Source organism: Priapulus caudatus, unplaced genomic scaffold (genome assembly GCF_000485595.1).
Source record: "Priapulus caudatus unplaced genomic scaffold, Priapulus_caudatus-5.0.1 Scaffold277, whole genome shotgun sequence".
In the NCBI taxonomy this organism is placed as follows: Eukaryota; Metazoa; Priapulida; class Priapulimorpha; order Priapulimorphida; family Priapulidae; genus Priapulus; species Priapulus caudatus.
The window spans coordinates 40655-47215 of record NW_014577338.1 but is presented as its reverse complement, the minus strand read 5'-3'; the positions used below and the strand labels follow the sequence as shown (position 1 = coordinate 47215).

The following is a 6561-nucleotide window of genomic DNA, read 5'->3' as shown; positions in this document are numbered from 1 at the left end:
AAGCAGATTGGCTAGAGTAACAGATTAAATGTCTTAGACCTTATCGTATTCGCACCAAATGACTGCAGTTATCGATAACTACTGGTTATCGAACATAGTTTCGTAACATTCGTTTTTGTCTTATCTTTCGTACTTAGGCTAGAAAGTGTGGCATTTATGCTTGTGGCGCTGTTGTACCAACTTGGATCTTGGTTACAAGATTGAATTTTTAGCGCTTGATCCTGCAGTGTTGGGCACCAATCTTGATTTATTGGCAAAATCCTAGTTTGGGCAGTGCGCTGAGGGTTTGCCACAAACTTTGGAATCATAGGCTACGAATGTTATACTGCATTACAATTGACTGGAGTTCCCTATCTTATTTCTTGATTGTAGTTTGGCATATTTGGCGATTATTGGTTAACAAATTATATATTGGATACGTTGACGCATAATTGGCTCAATATAGAAATCCTAGTTTGGCAAGCTGTGAGCAGGCTTGCATTCGAGATTTGGTCATTTCATTAGCTACCGAATGTTCATTTCATCGGTTTTCTTCAACATGTGTTTAGCATGTGTCTTTTGTTAAATATAATAACATTCTATTAAATGTGTATATTAAGATATTTGGATACGCAATCGCCAGTTAGGGAATTCCTTCTAGTTTGCCTCGTGTATACTCGCCATATGCCACATCGGCCATTTTAAAAGTGTAGTTGATAGCGACTGTTTTTCAGCGTGCTCATCATTGAGTTGGGACGGTGCACTAGGGAATATCCGGAAGTTTAGTTTGGGCAGCACTATCACTGCGCGATCTCAAGATTGTGCAAATTCCAAGTTTGGGTACGACAGCGCCACCGCTTATCTGCCATAGACAAAGCATGGCTCTCTCAAATTTGTTTTCAATTAATCACCGACACAAATACAAGTTTATCAATTCTGCCATTAGGCATTGTCGCGACACAATAAAATGGATTGCTGTTACGATGTGTTCATATCCAATTTTCTATGCTATAACTCCATAAAATCTTAGTATTTTTAATGTTGGTGTAATCAGTGACATTTTCGCTGTCAGGTGAGACTATATTCAGCTATATTTAGTTTTTCTGAGCAAAAATCTCCCAATAGTCATTTTAAGTGATGATGGGGGCGAAATCTCTACCGCTAGTACTATACAGCTAAATACTACTGCTATTACATAGGACTCGCATGGATGTGCTGTGTGTATGTTACCATAGAAACTGATCAACTGATACCGACCAACACTCGATAGTAGTATAACGAGTGTATTTTCAATGCATTTATATAGAATTGTACATAGCCATAATGCTGGCGGTTGGCGCTTAACGAGGGGCGGTATTACGAGGCTAAATTACGTACAAATGATCTGTAAACTGGCATTTTCCTGGCGATAAGTGAGATTGGCGGTATTACGAGGGGCAGTATAACAAGGTTTTACTGTACTTTCCACAACTTCATCCTCGGCACCAATTTTAAATAAGGCATTAAGCCGCTGCATGTCCTCCCACTTGAGCTGCCTTGAGTTACCCTTTGCCGTTTGCTCACTCTTTCCGTCCGCACCAGAGAACTGGGTGAGCACAGATTGTTCCAAGGAAAAACGTGAGGGACAGCTGACAGGTGCATTTCAACGGAATTTACACTGAATTTACAGGAAACTGTCGGCAATAATAGGTGCAAGAGAGTATAGAAACATTAAGAATTTTGTAGTACTAGTATTAGATTTCGTATTTATTTAGCATTATATTTTATTGAAACGTTTCAAGTGCCTGTGCACAGGCCCCTAGCCTAACCCTAATGAGTGCATGATCATACATATTCAAGATTGGGAACGCGTTAACCCAACATGAAAAACTTACTGGCTACAATGCAAAGACTAAGTAAGTATTAATTTTGTTTCAGATTAGCTCCATTCACCCATTCATTGCCCTCCAAGAAATGGTAGGCCTAATACTAATAGTAATAGTACTAACGGTAATAAATTGAAAATGTGTATTGATATTAATCTCGCAGCCTGGTCAAGCTTGTTTCGCATTAGCTGTTTCATTTGAAATTATACTTATACAACGAAATTACATTAGGCACACTGGATTACTAATCTGGCTAAATAATAAAACATACCATACGAGCTCAGTTTGTCTCAACGTAGTCCGATTCATCAAAAATTGATCTCGACACGCCGCGGCGTACTTGAAGGTCTCAGAGGAGGAGTATATTTTTCTCATCGTCTCACAGCTCTAATCTCAGGGCACGGTCGTCTGCTTAAAACGTTACAGGGATAAAGGCATGTCCTCCCTCCTTTCGCTGCGAACATGTAGTACCAATAATTGTCGCGTTTGCATTGTCCCAAAAAAACACACCGAGATTGAAAAAACAGACACGTACGTACAGGTAGAGTTTTTCACGTTGGTAAACACGCGCACAGGCTCTTGCTCAAGGACTCGTTGCCTATCAGCGCCCTCGTTATATGCTATTGTTTTTGCCGCGTTCCCCATTCCTAAGCCGCGATGTAATCGCGGTGGCGAGGGCCAAAGGATTTTCGTACATACGGTGTTGATGTTATTGCAAATGGTAGCCGAGCGACCGTGAGATCGACGCGGCAGCCATCTTTTACTTGGTAAAACCTTCGTCATAGCAACCCGGGGGGTCCGACACGCTCTATGTGCGCGCGTATGATTATTACCTTCGCCAGGGCGCTTGGCCGGGGTTATGTTTGTTCACCGGCGGGATGTGTTTTGAGTCTTGTTTGCTGTGCTTTGTGGGTTTTGGTTCGTGACATGTCACTCGTTCGAGTTCACTTCCGCTAGGTGCGCTGCGCTGTAGACTTACAAAACGCAACCACAGGTCTAGAGAGGAGAGCGCAAGTGCGCATCCCCAACCTGCACAGCTCGCACTAAACGGGGTCCAATTACATTATATAATTAATTAATTAATAATTAATATGTATTTATAATAATTGAATTTGCCCCACTTAATTAATTAATTAATAAGTTAAAAATTTCACATTGAGAGATCAGCTGCCTTGCGGAGGTCTGTGCTTTCGAGGTGCTCTCAGTTGTCAATTCGCTTGTAAGGCTTTCTCGTTGGAGATTCGCAGTAGTGTATATACGGGCGCAGCGGCGTGCGTGCGTGCGTGCGTGCAGTGAAGTGCGAGGTGCGCCGCGTGCGGGGGGCAGGAGGAGGGAAGAAGCCGAGGGTGGGTGATGTTGCGTGGCGGGGCGTGCCATGATGTGTGTGTCTGTTGCGCTGCGTGCGTGCGTCGCGCGCGCGCGTGACTCTGGTGTGTGTAGCGTAGAGAGATGAGATGAGAGAGAGAGAGAGAGATGTGGGGTGTGCGTGCTGTGCGTGCTGTGCATGCCGTGCGTGCCGTGTGGTGTGTGTGTGTGTGTGTCGTGTTGTGTGTGTGCGGACTGTGTAAGTGTGTGTGTGTGGTGCTGGTAGGTGCTGTGTTTGTGTGTTAAGATGTGTAGAGTGAGAGAACAGAAGAGAGAAGAGGAGAAGAGAGAGAGAGAGAGATGAGCAGTGCGTGTGTGGTTTATGGTGTGGTGGAGTTGGTGCTGGTGCGTGTGCTACCGTGCAGTAGCGTGCGTGCGTGTGCATGTGCGTGTGCGTGTGCGTGTGCGTGTGCGTGTGCGTGTGCGTGTGCGCTCGTGTGTGCGTTTGTGTGTATGGTAAGCAGTAATACGGCTAAACATGTGAATGTATTACAGCCAGTCGGTTTGTCACTCAGGCGGTTCGTTGTTCTGTCGATGAAGCATTCTTAATAAATTGAACTCGCGATTGCGACCGCGGATACGAAATCTCGTTACGAAAATACAAGACAGACCAACTGGGTGCGATTAATGTCACGCTGAATCTACGTAATGTACTCTGTGGTTTAATTACCATATAAATAAGGATATAGAAGTATTCGGTTTATACATTTTCATCAGGAAATCTTTGTAGTTTTACCAACAGAAAAATACGCGAATATTGATAGAATTATTACGCGTAAAGGGTATTAAACCTTACGTAGCGTACGCGCAGTAAATTGTAACTCATAGAATAGTTAGTTGCATCTAGGCGTTGTTACACGAGTCTCCCCTAATGAAACCACTTATTGGCCTACTTGAGTCGTCTTCACAAAGCAGCGCCATATCATTTTCATTAATCTCTATTCTCTTCATGAATAATGTATTTAAGTAATAGTCTCCCAGCATCTTGATGTAACCCTAGCTTAATATCAATGGCAATCTGGGTGAAATGCAAATCGCGTAAGTGATTCCGTGACAGAGCTCAAGACGAATGAGTCTCTTTGCGCGTCGCCACCAAATTACTGCTGATTTCTGGCAGATTTATCTCGCCTTCATTTGACACGACCGTTAACGACAGATACTAGAAGAAGAATCGCGATTAGCCACGCACGCACGCTCCATCTGACGTCTTTGTCTCTTTACAGCTCGCTTTGCTACACTAATGCTGCTGGGGGCCGCTTAGACGCCGACTCGAAAGAATATCGCAAAAATGACGCGTGCGGTGACAGACTATGCGCGCTGTGACGTCATAAATTAAGAAACGAGCAATGGCGCAGAAAATACCCGCTCGTAATTTCAGGCTTGACTTTTACGTTTCCGGTTTCAGAAGGCAACGTGCGTGAATGTGAGAGAAAAGTATTTCGTCATTAGACTCGCGCGCTTTCATCGAACGAAGAAAGATTATACGAACTTCACAACGGAGCAAAAGCAGAAAATGTGAATATTCACACGCCGGTACAAATTGGAAAAGCGAACTCACTACTCACTCTCTGTACAAAAGAAACTCTACATCAACGCTTAGAAGGCGGCGTACGTATTGAGGCAGTGAATGGAGAGATCAGTAAAGCGACCTGCAAATAGGTAGTACGTGTCAATTGTAAACAAGGATGAGAAAAAATACTATTTTAACCAAGAGTCAAAAATATAACGGTCGACGTGAACTCAGCTGCTTACATAGTTACACCTGCTTTATGTCTTATATATGTTATACGTCATATGTGTCTTATATATATAACGTGTCTGAGGTCTCCCATTTCTCATATGGATATGCCTCTTATGTTGTTAATTTCTTACAGATCTCAGTGGCATTACACTTGTAATAGGTCTTATATATGCGACACAGTATGTCCTACGTAAATTTTCATCAGGTTTATATATTTCATGTATGGTTCATATGTAGTTTTCTATTAATTATGCACGTTTCATTTAACATATATGTCTTATGCGCGGCGTGTCATGCTAGATACAAATAATTGCTTGAAAGAAAAGCAAGCAAAATTGTCGAATTCAATCATTCCTTTATCTGCATTTCAAACGCAGCCGGGGGCTTCGCATAAAAGCACGTTTGGAAATTGCCTCGGCTTCGGTAAACGTATGCAATTGCTAGCACAAGGTCTATGGAGTTATCCATCTCCCTTATTCAATGTGTCGTACGCAGCGTCTATAGTAGTCTATTTTGTTGCAACCCGGAAATCGCATTTTCGGAAATGCGCGCATCTTTCATCACACATATATCACTCCTGGAAACCCTTCATTTGCATGAGAATGACCAGCAGTTATCCTAAATATCGCCATGCGAATCCTGGGAATAATTTTGATAACCACGAGTAAGCTGGTTAACTGAGAGTTATTACTATTTTAAGGTGTGTGTTAAAAAGCGCGAACGCTCGAAACTACGTCTTCGTTGACTCTTGCTCGCACTGAACTATCCATGTTATTTCCATTGTCTCCACGCTATAGAACGCGGTATAGTTACATATTTAGTTTCCCTCACCCCCATTAACACCCTTCCCCTCCTCTCTTTCCGATACGTCACTCCCCTCTTCTCTTACCTCTTTCTCGTCTCATCTCTCCTCGCTACCCCCTAACCTCTCTCATATCTCTCTCTCTCTCTCTCTCCGCTCTTGCCTATCTCTTTTCCTTCCTCTTCTCCCCTATGTCTTCCTCCTCCTCCTCCTCCTTCTCCTCTCCTTCTTCTCTCTCACTCCTCTTCTATCTTCTCTTCCATTCTCGTCTCCTCTGTCCTCTCTCCTGTTCTTTTCCCCTCTTCTCATATCTCTCGTTCTCATCCTCTCCTTTTTCATTTCACTTTCACTCGCACAGCAACACCATTTATCTCTCTCCTCTCTTCTCTCTCTCTCTTTCTCTCTCTCTCTCTCTCTCTCTCTCTCTCTCTCTTTCTCTCTCGTCTTTGCTCTCTCTCTCTCCCTTTCTCTCTCTCTCTCTCTCTCTTCCCCATCTCTCTTATCTTTCTCTCGCTTCCCCTCGCTCTTTTCATGCTACTTTTCCTCACATAGTAACATCATATCTCTCTCTGCCTCTCTTGCATGCTCTTCTCTCTCCTTTCTCTGCTCTTCTCTCCTTTCTGCTTTCTGCGTTCTCCTCTCTCCTCTCTTCGCTCTTCCTTCATCACTTCTCTGTCATCTGTCTTCTCTCCTCTACATCTCTCTCCTCACCCCTTCCTCTCTCTCTCTCTCTCTCTCTCTCTCTCACTGTCTGTCTGTCTGTGTGTGTGTGTGTGTGTGTGTGTGTGTGTGTGTGTGTGTGTGTGTGT

The 6561-nt window shown here is 43.5% G+C and overlaps 1 long non-coding RNA gene across 1 annotated transcript in view; it reads left to right on the top strand.

Moving 5' to 3' along the window:
- The window catches only part of LOC106808436, a 16944-nt gene extending 11680 nt beyond the window's left edge, over window positions 1-5264 (top strand). The window contains exon 3 of the long non-coding RNA XR_001393775.1: window positions 5251-5264. This is a non-coding gene — a long non-coding RNA (uncharacterized LOC106808436). The remainder of the gene's footprint in view (window positions 1-5250) is intronic.
- The last annotated feature ends 1297 nt before the right edge of the window (window positions 5265-6561 follow it).